Source organism: Esox lucius, chromosome 23, assembly GCF_011004845.1.
Source record: "Esox lucius isolate fEsoLuc1 chromosome 23, fEsoLuc1.pri, whole genome shotgun sequence".
NCBI classification, from domain to species: domain Eukaryota; kingdom Metazoa; phylum Chordata; class Actinopteri; order Esociformes; family Esocidae; genus Esox; species Esox lucius.
The window spans coordinates 7,367,433-7,382,322 of record NC_047591.1 but is presented as its reverse complement, the minus strand read 5'-3'; the positions used below and the strand labels follow the sequence as shown (position 1 = coordinate 7,382,322).

General features: G+C 40.0%; 1 protein-coding gene across 1 annotated transcript in view; it reads right to left on the bottom strand.

Annotated features, from left to right (window-relative positions):
- drd4-rs (dopamine receptor D4 related sequence) overlaps positions 1–4,385 on the bottom strand; it is a 33,097-nt gene extending 28,712 nt beyond the window's left edge. Inside the window, exon 1 of the mRNA XM_029116898.2 lies at positions 3,866–4,385. The gene's annotated coding sequence lies outside the window, so the exon portion shown is untranslated. The remainder of the gene's footprint in view (positions 1–3,865) is intronic.
- Between the last annotated feature and the right edge of the window lie 10,505 nt (positions 4,386–14,890).

Sequence of the window (14,890 nt, the reverse complement as noted above, 5' to 3'; positions counted from 1 at the left end):
GATACTGTTGTGGCTTTGAGTCTGCCAGACCTCTCATCCTGTCAGAGTTTCCTCCAGTTTCCAAGTGCCTTTTGATGGTGTAGGAAACTGTCTTCCTCGGTTAATTGCCTTTTCCCCTGCCATTATGATAGCAACAATGTTTAAGAGGGTGTATTAAATGCCTTTCCAACACTGCTTTTATACAGACAGAGGGTTTGTTATTTAAAATAATTGGATTATTTAATAGAAATTGTTTTCATGACAATTGTTGTAGTCTAAATAGGCTCTTATTTTTCGTGTTGAAGCATTATCCAGCATTATAAATGAGAAAGGTGTTGTCAGTATTGGAGGATATAGGAACAGAGGCACTTAATTGAAAAAGCAAGTAAAATTGAACTATCAAATATTCCATCAAAGTAAAAATGTAAGTAAATTATGGCACAATTTTTATTTTCAGGTTCTGGCTCAACAATGCCAAGATATTGTCACTACCAAGCTCACAAGTAAGTAAACAGCAATCAAATATTTTTTAACCGAAACAGCCTCCAAAAGTTGTAATGACTTTTTTAATATGTGAAATGATTGGATAGTGTGGTGGATCAAAGGTCTTTGGTGTGCAAAATAGAGCTTCTTTCCTTCTCAAGTCCTCATTGCCCAACTGAAATGCTCAATGCGAGTGAAGCAACCTTTATTTGCATAGAATTAACATAAGTATAAGAGCTTATAAACATGCATACAGACATATCTGGCATTCTGCATTCAACAGGGTCATGCTTGACCAGCACAGTGCTAGAAGAGCAGTAGAGTCTGCCAAACTATCGTCCAAAGTAATCAGATGATGCACACAAAATTGGTTCAAACAGTGTTCTACACATTGGTTATCGCAAATCTGTGGATATCTCCACAACTGCTTACTGCACATAATCTCAAATCGCATTGGTAACCTCTACCCTGAGTTTGATCACAACTGCAGTCCAGGTATTTTGGTTCTGCTAATCGATAAACACATTGATTTACATTTATCTGTTTTATAAATAAGGACATAAGCACATATCATGAAAATGTAAATCACTTTTGGCTGTCTCTTTAAATGGGCTTTTTGTATCTAGGTTGTAATCTCATTGATCCACGTCTCAGCCAAATACTAACCAATTATCCACATTGAAATGACGTGGTGTGCCCAATGGTATTACTTGTTTTCCATGGCTTTAGGGATCAGTAGTTATTTCCTGTCGTCACCCTAGGGGGATGTTATCTCACAGACAGAATCTGACACTCACCCCCCCCCCCCCCCCCCCCTCTTTCTCCTCCATCCCTGCAAGGTTTGCACTAGCCAGGGGCCAGCAGTCTTATTGGCCGAAGGCAAGAGAATTGAAACAAAATGTATGGTCTCTTCACTTAGATGTGTAAGAGTGCACATAAACAATGAGAAAACATCAACAGCCTTGCAAACTTTAACAGTGATAGTTTTCAAAGGTACTAATGGGAATTTGACTTTCTACATTAGAACATATAGGGCTCACACGCTCTACCCTCAATTTCCACAATTCTGGTAAGATAAGTAGAAAGGCCAAAACATATTTTAATCTGATATAGATAACATAACAGAAAGGAGTTAAATGAGGGAAACAGTTGCTTCCATGCTAATTTGGAATATCATCCAATCCTGCTTAGGATCATATATAAAATTACTGAGCAGGCAAAGGTGCCCATTTGTTTGGCAACGTTTTCCACCACCATCAACTAAATTACACTAGTAGATTTCCAGACATTTATAGATTTGCTGTGGTGGCTTGTAATGGCCAAACATCCTGAACTCAGAATTTTCCACCACCATAAACAAAACACAAATTAGACTAATAGATTTTCAGACAGATGTAGATCTCCTTTGGTGGCTTGTAATGGCTATACATTCTAAACACTGAGATTTCCAGCTCCATAACCAAAACACAAATTAGACTCTAATAGATTTCCAGACAGTTGTAGATCTCCTTTGGTGGCTTGTAATGGCCAAACATTCTAAACCCAGAGTTTTTCACCACCATAAACCAAAACTCAAATTAGACTCTAATAGATTCCCAGAGAGTTGTAGATCTGCTCTGGTGGCTTGTAACGCCCAAACACTCAGCACACATTACAGCAAAGTTTGAAAAGTTGTTGTTTTTGACTTGAAGTGAGTTAATCTCTGATTCAAGGGACAGTTGGATATCAGACAACTAATCGTAAAGTAAAAGGCCACAAAATCACTAAATTAAAATGTAATAAACACCAACACTTTTTGGAATTTATCCTAAGGATAACACAGTTTCCAGCAAACAACATAAACAAACAAAGCAGAAACTAAGCATTTTTGTTTTGGTCGCTAAAAAAGCAAATATTCTTTGTAATCAAACCGAAATCATATCAACCTCCAAAGACTCTAATGACTTACAACAATGCTAAGACATTGCCACTACCAAGCCCACAAATAAGTAAAGAGTAATCAAATATCGATAATATTTTTAAACCGAATCAGCCTCCAGAAGCTCTAATGACTTAGCACTTTGTAAAAAAAAATATATATGTGAAATGATTGGATAGCCTATGCGGTGGTGGATCAAAAGTCTATGGTGTGCGAAGTAGAGCTTCTCCCCTTCTCCAGTCCTCATTGCCCAACTGAAATGGTCAATGTGAGTGAAGCAACCTTCATTTGCATACAATTTACATAAGTATATGAGCATATTAACATGTATATAGACATCTGGCATGTTGCATTCATGCTTGCAGTCATGCTTGACCTGCTCATTAGCAAAAGAGCAGCAGAGACTGCCAAACTATGTCCAAACGTCTTCAGCACACTTAATGGATGCAAATCGGGTGTTTGTTTTATTCAGTTCTGTATATATGGATGCTACCAAGTCATTAGTTAGATCAATACGCAGGCTGATAATATTCTTCTCTTGTCAGTCATATCTCTACATTTCACGTGTGGGACAATTTGATTGATTTATAGGCAAAAAACAACAACATAAGAAACCATATGGATATGTTTTTGTTTAAATTGACATTTTATTAGATTATGCTTTTTTCATTCAATTAGTTTTTTCTATTCTTATAGAACTTTACAACAAACTGAATTAATTACTACAGAAGGTCATGTCTATGGCAATCAAAACATGAAAAAGCATAAATCAATCAATAAGACATATAAATATAAATAAAGTAATTTCTATTTGTAAATGTTTATATTTGTATACTGTAGTATAACTAGGATACACATCTCGGTTCTATACATTACCTTGGATATATTGACTCTGCAAAGAATCTTGTGTTATGTCGTCCATTATTTCCAAGGTAATGTATAGAACATCAGTGTTATGTTAATGTTTCCCTTTTTTGGCTGTTACTTGTATGTTTTGTTGTCAGACTCTGTGATAAGTAGAGATGTTACCATTAAAAATATAACATGAGTAGAGATGTTACCATAAAAAATATAACATAAGGGACAACAGCCACACACCAGTTTCCTCTGTAGATACTTATCATGCGTGTTCTAACAGTTTTGATTAGATCAGTAATTATAATCTTCATTAAATAATCATCTTTGAAATGAAAATGTGTTTTGCCATTACAGTAGTGTGCTCTTCCATTTTTTAAACTCAATGGAATCATTTATTATTGTTAGTCATTTGGATTTAACATATTTGTATGCATTCATGTGCAAAAGCTACTGCAATAAAGAAATGCCACCCTCATTTGCAGATCTTTTTTATTTTGACTTTTTCATCCCGTTTATTTCCATTTTAGTATTTGTTTTTGGTATTATAGAATTTGAGTTTCAACAAGAGTAAAACATTAAAAAAATACACCATTAAAAATATAGCGCAAAAGGCAAAAATGTACTCACATTTACATCAAGTATTTGACACCATGAATTCTGTCAATCCTGTTATCCCTGTCACTCCCTGGTTCCCATTTCAGTTCCCATTTCAGTTCCCATTTCAGTTCCCATTTCAGTCTCAGTCAGCCTTCATGTGCTCTGCCTCCGAAGCCTTCCTTATCTCAGCTTCTCAAAACTGTCTGTCAACAGCTGTTTGCCCACTCGCTCAGCCAGGCACTCACCACTGCTTCTCCCTGTGTGGTGCCGCCGAGTTTTACTCTTGCCGAGCCATCTGTCTAAAGGGAGCGCCCCTGACAGAGGTGTCAGAAACCTCCCCCTTGCCTTCACATGTGTGATGTGACACAACGTGACGGAGCCTGAAAAGTCCACCTTTCCAGAACCTAAGCTGCAGAGTGTGTCCCGACACTTGCTTAACTCCTCTCTTACACTTTCTTGCTATTTTTTACATTCCTCGCTTTTGTTTGTTTGCCTATCCATCCTTTATCTTCCTCTTTCACCGTCTCCCCTCCCTGTCTCTCTCTATATCTCTTTCTCTCTCCCTCCCTCTCTCTCTCTCTTTGGGTACTGAGGGACACTGATTTGTGTAATTACTCATGATTTGCCTGAAGCCTCTCTGATTGGTTGACAGTTAGAGGGCTACTGTGCACCCATCCCCTCCCTGTCCACTCTGTCACAGAAGATCTGCTGCCCTATCACTGGGCTTCACTACATTCTGACTCCACCCCCCCCTCTTTCAGCTGCAGCACCTGAATCAGTGCTTCAGGGCTTTTCACCAGCCACAGAAACAAGCGCTGGCAGAACAGACCAGATTGTTCTATCACACTTGATTTTACATTAAACCCACCAAAGAAAATGAACTGAGCTCAACAAGTCTCGCCAGGGACTTAACAGAAATGCCTTCAAGTGTTAACACTAAGTGTGAGTAGTGCCTGCTGCTCATTTTGACCTATAACGCGGAGAGTTCTGTCTTGAGAGGCATTCATTTCTCAATTGAAATCAAGTACGGTGCAGGGGTGAGCCGGAGGGTTCTGGAGGCGTGCATACGCTCACGCTCATTCATGTTCATGACTGTAATTGATGGTTAACTGCACATGTTCGTGTATGTATCTGTGTGTGTGTGTGTATCAACACGAGCCCTTGACTACGGCTATTGAAGATATGAATTTGATTGATTGATTAATTGGTTGCAATCTTGTTATGTGGCAGCCAGGTGAGAAACCTGTATAAGGGTGTCAAACATTTCGGTCCTATCGGAGGAGCTTTTTGCGGCAGACTTCTGCCCCACTGATGTCCTGTACCCCAAGCAAACAGAGATAAGGCACAAGGCTGCGCTGAGCCTTATGGGACGACTGGAAGACAGAAAAAAATGAACCCTGAAAAATGCAGAGCCAGTACATTACAGATGGATGAACTAACCTTTCCCGCTGCTACTGATTGATGGTGGAGCTTCAACCTATCCTCAGGGTGGAGTCCCACTTAGCTAGTTCTGGAATTAGACCTTCCCCTGGCATGTCAGGCTGGCTTTAGCCCTGACTTCCTGCAGATGCTGTGAAGGAGTGGCCACGCTGCATTTGATTGAGATATAGAGAGAATTGACATTTGTGACTTGTCTCCTTGTCCACATCTTTTTGATAGATTCTACTGGAAGCCATTCACCTTTAAGTCATATTGCAGCACTTCAGGATACATTCTAAGTTTGGAAATCTGCATAGAATTTAAATGGAAGGTTGTGTGTAGTCAGTGCCTGACTTGCTCTCAGGGATTGTTTGCCTTGTTCTGTTCTCAGGCAAAGAAACTTATAGAGTCTTCTGTGTTTGGTCTGAGAACAGCTCCAGTGAGTCACGTCCAACCTGACTATTCACTCTCTGCGAGTCTTCAGAGCTTACTGTTCCTTTCCTTTAAACATGAATTGAGTTTTCATTTACTGATGTAAAGCTTATGGTTTCTGACTGCACCAAGTGATTTTCTTTTTTTCCTTTGCTCTGACCTCTAGTAAAGCATTTCAATTGACACCATGTTCCACACTATGCAGCCATTCTCTTAGCCAAGGGGGAGACCGATACTGTAATTAGACTTCAAACAGCAGCTCTTCTTTCTTCTTTGATCCCTGGTTTTAAGGTCAACCTGGGAAGATAAATGGATGGCAGAGTATCTACAGTGAGTGTCTACGGTGAGGAGGTTCTGTTCCACATGTTGACATCTTTTAGGTTTTAATTAGCGGGGGCGAGAAGGAAGAAGAAGAAGAAATGTTAGTGACACAAGTGTTTTTGATGTATTGAAGCACTTCTCTCTCCGCCCTTCACCTCTCCAGTTTAGCGGTTTCCATGGAGATTGCCCGCGTTTAGCTACCGCCATTGCTGTTTACTCACTGTCGGTTTGCCATTATCCATTACCCACTTTTTCCCAAGTGAATATTATTGGGGTTATTTTAAACCTTTGCTGGTACTGTTTAGATATAAGATGGTAATAAGGGTAAGTGGGAGGAGCAGGGGGAATGGTGGACACAGGTTGAACCCTAATCTTCGATGGGTGACTATAATTTGACTTATCACCAGTACATCACGACTCTGCACACCCAGAATCTACTTTTCTCCTTAGCCAGTTTTTTTATTTTTATCCGGCCATTTTGTCAATTTCTAGTTGTCTCCCTGGGGACCCTGATGGTTTTCTCAGTTAGCAGGTTTATTTGACAAAAGCTGTTGCGACACTCTGAAATGGCAGATGTGGGAGAAATGTTCAAAAGATTCAGTACATGTTTATCTGGTTGACAAGTGGAGTTGTCTTTGTCAATGTTACTTAATCGTGAATGGTGACTGAAGAATTATTTGGTAGGAAAACCATGAGCTCCACATTTAGGCTACAACTTGCAAAATCACTTCAGCTCTGAAATTGTTTTAGTTCTCTGGCTCCCAAGTGACACTGCGGACTATATCACAGCCTCTTAAACCGACTGTGTCACTGCGGCCAAGTTCAAATAATGGTCATCAACAGCAATAATGCAGAGAGTGTTGAAATTCGTCTCAGCATTGTACTTTGCACATGGTGTGGACAGATGCCTGCAAGCTTGTCGTCCAGAGAATGTGCTCTCCACCAAGCTTGTATCTACCTGCACTCCCTGGTTGACTGAAAAGTGTAATGAGAAGCTGAATGGCTTGGCATCGAAGGAGATCATAAGCGGTAAAATTGGGACATTTTGGGATATCACAATTGTCACTAGCATCTTAGTTTTTTTTCTCTCCTCATTTTTGCTGCCCATACTTTGTCTCTTATTTCAAATCTGCATATATTGTATGCCTCTTTTTCACATTTCTGTGTCTCTTTTGTCTTGGTTTTTAGTTGCCTATTCTCTCTCTGTCTCTTTCTCTTGCTCCTCATGTTTATTTGCTTTCCCTCCCTCCTTCTCTCTGTTAACACTTTCCCTGCCTCCCTCTCTATTTACACTTTCCCACCATCACGGCCGCCAATTTTGAACCATTTTCACCATTGATGATACAGTATATTGCCATTGCTCTTTCATTGTCAGTGTCTTTCCGTGATAAATGTCACAGCTGATCGATTCGCGTGCAGGTCGCTGCAAGAACCACACACAGGTTGTTTTATGCAATAGGATTCATAATGGTCCATTCATAATGGTCCTAAAGGGATCGGTATAATCTGCTGCGTGTGTCCCCTCTAATGGTATATATAGGAGGTATGACTGGTTTCTCTGTTCCCAGCTAAGGTCAACTTCTCACTGCCCACACTAATTGGCCCAGTTTTTAGTGCTCTGTGTGCGTGCGTGTTTGCGCTCATCCTTGCAGCCCTGCGAGTGTTTGGGCGGTGTGTGACACTTCCATTGTTTATTGACCTGGACCAGCTCTCTGGCCCTCGTTCATATCAGATGGGCACCAGCGTGGTTTTCATATCTAAATAGATCACACTACTGTACATTCTTGGCTAGCATTGTGATTTGGTGCCAAAACCTAGCCTAATCAACATCCCAGAATAGGTGATATTTATGAAACATTTCAGACGCTTGATTACATTTGAACGGTGTGCTCTGAATGTTGTTTCTAATTGAAGGTGTCTTCGATCCATCTGGAGTGTGTGTGTGTGTGTGTGTGAGCGAGTGCTTGTTTTGTGTGTTAGCTGCTTTTACATTCACATACATCACAATGCCACCCACCTTTACCAAGCTTGACTGTAATTAGTGGCTCCCGCAATGTCTGCAAAAAGCAGTTTAAAAGCTCCTAATAATCTGCATGTCACCTACTTACACATTGTTTTCTTCTTTGAAATAGTTTTTTCACAATCCTAGTCATGTTTTATGCATAAACCTCTCCTCACATTACGCATAGTTAAATAAATTCCTTCATCGTGCTGCTTGTGATATCACAGAGACCCTTTCTCTCTCTAGTTTACCTTGCTGGTTGCACAGGTGAAGTCCTTTTGATCTCAGCTGGCAGCCTTCCCTCCGCTTTCCTTACTTCCCCATTGTTCAGTCAGATAAAAAGAGAAAGGAAGAGATGAGATCTGTAGCCACTGTGAGGAAGAGGGGGAAGCAGAGAGAAAGAGGGGAGATCAGGGACCCTGAACACAGAATGTGATTTGTTGTTTTCCTGTGTATTTTTCTTTGGGACTCACAAAAACTGCATTTGAAATGACTTATTCTATACAGACAGAAAAAGGCTTCTGTAATTGTGTGGGCCTGATTCCCCAAGAGACAATTGTGAGGTCACATCTGACCTGTGGGGTGATAACATTACCAGAGGATTCCCAATCACGAAAGCTGGATAAATTCTCAAGAGATTCTTAACAGTTATTGATTATCGAGAGCATTAAAGGTAGCCTCGTTATTGATCCATGTTCTGAGCATTGCAGTGTAAACACAGCTGAGCCACTGAGCTTAACGTCTTAGAGCAGTGTTTTTGAAACAACTAAAGAATGGAGGTATTTTCTATATAATTCAGAGTTGTTTTATAGATTTTTTGTTTTAGCTCCCTGTTACATACTTTAAAAAAATTGACATTACATTTACCTGATATTCATTTTTTTGGGGGGAAAACATTTCTCCCACAAAATTATGCAATGAGATAAAATGATAACATTATTATTGTACTTGAGTGTAGTTATATGTGAGGGGTAAATGTTAATTATTACTATGTTACCATTATTTGATCATGATAGCATTATGTTAGTTAGCTTGGCAGAGAAAATAGAGATTTTTTTTTCACATGAATTGTTGCATTATTCCATAGTTTAATATGTTTTAGAAGAACAAAAATAGCTTGCATTAATGGGAGCCTTTGATTATTTGGAGAACCTTGAGACATGTGCTTGGTTTAATGTCTATTGTCATAATCACAGTCAATTAGAACAGTGGGGCAAGAATATTTATTTTCCAGCCACAAAAAAGGTAACTGAAGCATTATATTTTCATTTTCTGTAAATTTTTATTTCATTTACATATCTCTAGTAAATGTGTGAAGGACCTACGACTTAGTGAAGTTAGGATGACTTCCATCTCAACCTGTGTTTTACCAAGGGTCTCCTGCTGATCAGTCTTTGCCCTGTTTTCATTACCACTGTCAGAGGCTTCCTGTAAGTACACAACATTGGTGCCAGCTGATATGCAAATGGTGTGGTCTGAAAGCCCCTGAAAATGGTTCTGTCAGCCATTTGCATTGGAGAGAGATGAAAGCGAAGAGAGCTTTTATACCCATTCATAAGGTAGCAAGAAGAGATGGTGGACCAAGGTACGTGTTTCACAGGCTTCACTCCTGGTTCACAGATATGTGAAATGATAATCAATTTGTATACAAATTGTGCGGTATAAATGTCTCTGTTTCTTAAAGACAAAGCATTTTAACAGCAAATTCTTAGAAGCATCATTATAGTAAACATTGGTCCTTAAAGATTAGATGTAATCTGTTGTCTTCTGCAGCAACAAGATACTGGCCTTTCTCTCTGCCCTACACATTGGCCCTCATTTATCAAAAGTGCATACACCAAATTTCCAGCGTACACCTGGCGTACACCCAAAACCACGGTGACTTTGAGATTTATCAGTATGGACGTTGGCGTACGGCACTCTCAAATCCCACGCCAGCTCAGGAGGTGGTGTACGCACGTTTTGAGTTAGTGCGGAAATGCGCAGAAAAAAAAAAATCCTAACGCACTGACAAACTAAAAGATATGATATATTATGACTCACTGTAAAAAAAACAACAACATAATAATTACAAACTTCAGTGTTTATTTTTTGTGCAACATGGACTTGAATGTTTAATTTGTGTGACTTTACCAAAGCATTTGATTTATATGTATTCCTTCAGAATACATATTAATAATGAATATCATAAAATAATAAGACGAATATTACAAATTGTCATGCAATTATTAATGTGAATGAATGGTACTCCACATCACATCATCATCTTTTATTCAGCTTTTTAAACTGCCAAATAAAACAATTTTATTTCTTTCTACCTCCCTGGTGATCGTCTCTATCTCCACGTCGGAGAAGTTTCTCTTTTTTGCCATCTTCTGTGTGTCCATGGCGTAAAATGAGGGCGTGGGGGAAGCGGAGACTTGAATATATAGGGGCGTGTTATTCTAATGACGGTCGTTTTCAGCCGCGGCATTTATCAAGGGCAGGTATTGCGTACACCTGGATTTTAAAGGTACGCACAGCTTCATAAATCAGGCGGTGAGAGGAGTGTAAGCAAAATCTTAAGCCAACATATATGCCCGTTTCTACGCAAGAATGATAAATGAGGGCCATTGTGTACATGTTGTCTGTTGATGCCGAATGACAATGCTGTTGAGCTAGTGTCCCTGATATCAAGGGTGTCCTCAGATGTTAGAGCTGACAGCTGAGAGGGGCAGTCTTTTATTTCCCCTTGGTTAATTCTCACTAATGGGTTTGGTTCTTCGTGCCTGTTCTCCCCTGTCTGTCTCTCTCCTTCTTTAACCTTTTCAGTCAGTCACTCTTCCTCCTCTCTCTGTGTCTCATTTTTACTCTCTCTCCTGTTCTCCTTCCGTTCTTTGTAATTTCTCTCCATCTTTTCCTCACCTCTGTCAAATTGTTCTCACAATTTAATCACATCTCAGCATTCATCTCATGTTCCGTTTGACAGTTTTATAGTCAGTCGCTCTGACCTCACTCTGTCCTTCTTTATGCGTGACACCATTCTTATTAAACTTGACACAGAACAAATCTGAATACAATTTGAATTGAACCAACCTGAGCCTTGGGCAACTGTGGCTGATTTATGTTCACATATGGCCCAGTAGGTAGAGCAGGTGGCTTGCAACACCAGTGTTGTTGGATGATCCCACGGGGGGCCAGTGCAAAAATGTGCTCACCACCGTAAGTCCCTCTGGATACGGGTATCTGCTAAATTACTTCAATGTAAATGTCAATTCTAACTCCAGACTCCCTTGAATTAGAGCTAATTTCAAGTGTTTACTCACTCAACCTCTCACTCAACAGTCTTCACCCATACATACCATTCTCCCCATCCTGTCCACCTTCCCACTTTCCCTTCCCTTCCGTCGCCCAACCTTCATTGCCCCCTCACATTTTTCCTCTGTCTTATCGGATCTCACATCCTAGGCAGGAGATTAAGCTTATCCTGAAGGCTGTCTTTCTGAGACACACATAGGACAGGCTATCATACTAACGAACTGTCAGAGATGGGGTGGGAGAAAGAGAGGGTGGGTGAAGACTGAGTACAAAGTATCAATCAATCCATTTTATTTTATAAAGCACTTTTTACATCAGACGTTGTTACAAAATGCTTTTACAGACACCCAGCCTGAAACTCTAAAGTCAAAGTAACAAAGGTTCATGCACAGTGGCTAGGAAACACTTCCTAGTAGGGTCCAAAATCAGGAAGAAACCTAGAGAGTAACCAGGCTCTGAGGGGTGCCCAGTACTCTTCTGGCTGTGCTGAGTGAATTATAAGAGTACATAACCTTATGGGCCAAAACAATGTTTTTGCCTGATCAGAAGACTAGCAGGTCAATAAATGCAAGTGGGTTTGGACCAGATTCCTTAAACAGAATCCAAGTCCTCAGCATAACCAGGTGGACAAGACTGGGGCAGTCAGGTGGAGTGTGGGAACTGATATCCTTCTGATAAATAGGATCTAAACCAGGCAAGAACGTGTCAGCGTAACCCAACATGGGTTTCAAATCTCTCCAAAAGAAGAGAGTGATCAATGGTGTCGACGTGAAAGCAGCACTAAGGTCAAGAAGCAATAGGATGCAGAACTATTGTCTGATGCCATTAAGAGGTAATTTACCACATTCAATAGTGCAGTCTCAGTGCTATGATGGGGTCTGAAACTGGCCTGGAGCATTTCATTAATATTATTTGTCTTCAAGAAGGCACTTAGTTGCTAGAAAACTGCTTTTTATAAAAATATTAGAGGAACGGGTATTGGCCGGTAATTATTTATTTTATTCTGATCAAGATAATATCTTTTTTAGAAGAGGATTTATTTCTGCCACTTTTAGTGTGTTCGGTACATATCTGAAGGATAGGGAGCAATTTATTATGTTCAGAATAGGTGGGCCAAGCACAGAAAGTAGCTCCTTAAGTAATATAGTTGATATAGGGTCAAGTTGACATCTGGTGGGTTTAGAGCTCATAACTATTTTAGTGAACATGTCGAGCGATACAGGATCAAAAAATTTAAACGTGCCCCATGATTCCAAGATGGCAGGTCAGCGCATTCCTTGAACACCTGGGTTTTTGAAGACTATGCTTATTTATGTTTTTTAATGATGATGTTCTTCTTGCTTCTTGATCAAGCTTCTTGGTGCATATTTCTTTTGTCTTTAGTGGTGCAACCGTATCTAAGGTAGTATGCAAGGTTAAGATCCTCAGTTAAAGTGTTAACAGATGTATTTACTCTGACATCCTTGGGTTGGAGGAGGATGATTGGAAGAGCATCAGAAAATCTTTAGATTGTCCCAGAATTTATACCAAGGCTTTTAAATGTACTTTTAAACAACAAAAGAGCCCCAGGCGCACAGGCTGGCAAGCAGGCATGCAGATTGGGAATACAAAGAGATACACACACAGATACATAGAGAGAAAAAAATACTATAAATCGGTATGACTGAGAGAAAGAAGGTTAGTGTTTTTAGGTGAACAAACTCTCTGATATACCAGCCAGACAGCCCTGTCAACTCTACAAATACTATTTCCCAACTGTAATTTAACACTGTAATTCAATACAGGCCAGGCAAAAACAGGCCTGAAGGTTAAAGCTTTGTTGCCATTTTGATGTTCCGAGAAACCGACCTAGTAGACGTGGTCAACAATGGACCACTAAGCGGGCCGGAGTCCTTTTTACTTGGACTGGCAGTAGGCCAAAGGTCAGGCTGATGCGAATCAACTACACTGGGTTTATCTTCTCCTCACTGAGTGTAGATGGGTCTGTATCTTAAATGTCACCCCACTCCTTTGATCAGGGCTTATATGGCGAAGACGTGGGAAGCAGAGTTGTTTGTATTTTATTTTTTTGTTTTCCATTGAAGAAGAGGTTGTTCACCTGGAACCACTCCACCTGTGCTCCAGTTCCCTTCCTGTGGGATGTCTCATCATCATTGCAGACCAGGCCAGCCACTGTTGTGCAATCAGCATGCCAGATGATTGAGTTGGAGTCATACCTTTTGAAGGTCAGTGTAGTGGAGGTGGTGTTGTCTATCATCGCTACCTGGGATAGGCCTGTCAGGAAGTCATCAGTTCAGTTGCAGAGGGCTGGGTCAAGCTCCAGGTTTCCCAGCTTTCTGGCGAGCTTTGAGGGCACTATGGCTTCGAAAGCTACGGTAGTCGGCAAACAGCATTCTCACAATTCACCTTGTCCACCTGCGATATGGTGGTGTGTTTTCCATATCAAGCATTCCTGTGTTTCTTACATGCTTTGTTAACAGGTGTAGAGTAACTTTTATTTTAGTGTTAGATTATGGTGATGTGCTATGTATGCATGCTTCCTTTTGAGAATGTTCTTTTGGTGGTAGGCAGTGCTGGGTTTTCGCCTAGCATGGCGGATTCGATTGTGACCAAAAAGGTCAATTTTGGATTCATTTGCCCAGAGAATAGATTTCCAGAAACCTGGGGATTTATCCAGGTGGTGGGCAGTTTGGGTTTTTTTGACAGCAAAGGCTTCTTCCTAGCAAACCTCCCATGAATGCCATTTTTAATGCGAATTTGTCTTTTCATGTCTTCTTTTTATTGTTGAAGAATGCACAGTTACTTGAGAGGCAGCAAAGGAGATCTGCAATTTTCCAGATGTTAGGTTCGGATTGGCATTTACCTGATTCATAATTTTTCTTGTGGCTCTTGGGGATATTTTGGAAGGTGTCCACTTCTAGGCAGAGCGCTGTCAAATGTTAAATGCTCTGCATTTGCAAATGATTTGCATTACAATCCACCTTAAAGTGTGGCAGTGGACTTAGCTCAAATCATTCACCTGTATCCATAACACCAAACTGACCAGGTTTCTTGTCTCTATTGATCAGTCTTTCCTACAGATCCCTCTTTTGATTGGTTAATTTGGTACCCAATTATTTACCCACCTGATTCTGCTTGATTTAACCAATGCAGCTGGGGGATCACTTATTTTTGCACCTGCACAAGTTTCTTTTTAATTTTGTTTCTCTTCTATATGCATACTTTCCTCATATGGAATTTAAGACACCTGCTCATTCCAGGGTATTTCTTTAGTTTTACTATTTTCCACATTGTAGAATAACAGTAAAGACAAAAAATGCTGAAATAACACAAATGGAGTAATGTGTCCAAACATTTGACTGGTACTGTATATATTCATATTTTAATATTGATACCATTTACTTGATTTTGTGTACTTAAAAGTGTGTACACTTTCAGGCCTTAACTATGCTGCAGTACTTAATATTTTTTTATGTGTTTTATCTCATGGAAATGTATGTATTTTGTGTATGTCTGTATTAAATAATTTAGCAGACACTTTCATCCAGAGCAACTTAAATTAGGGTCTGCATAAATATACATAT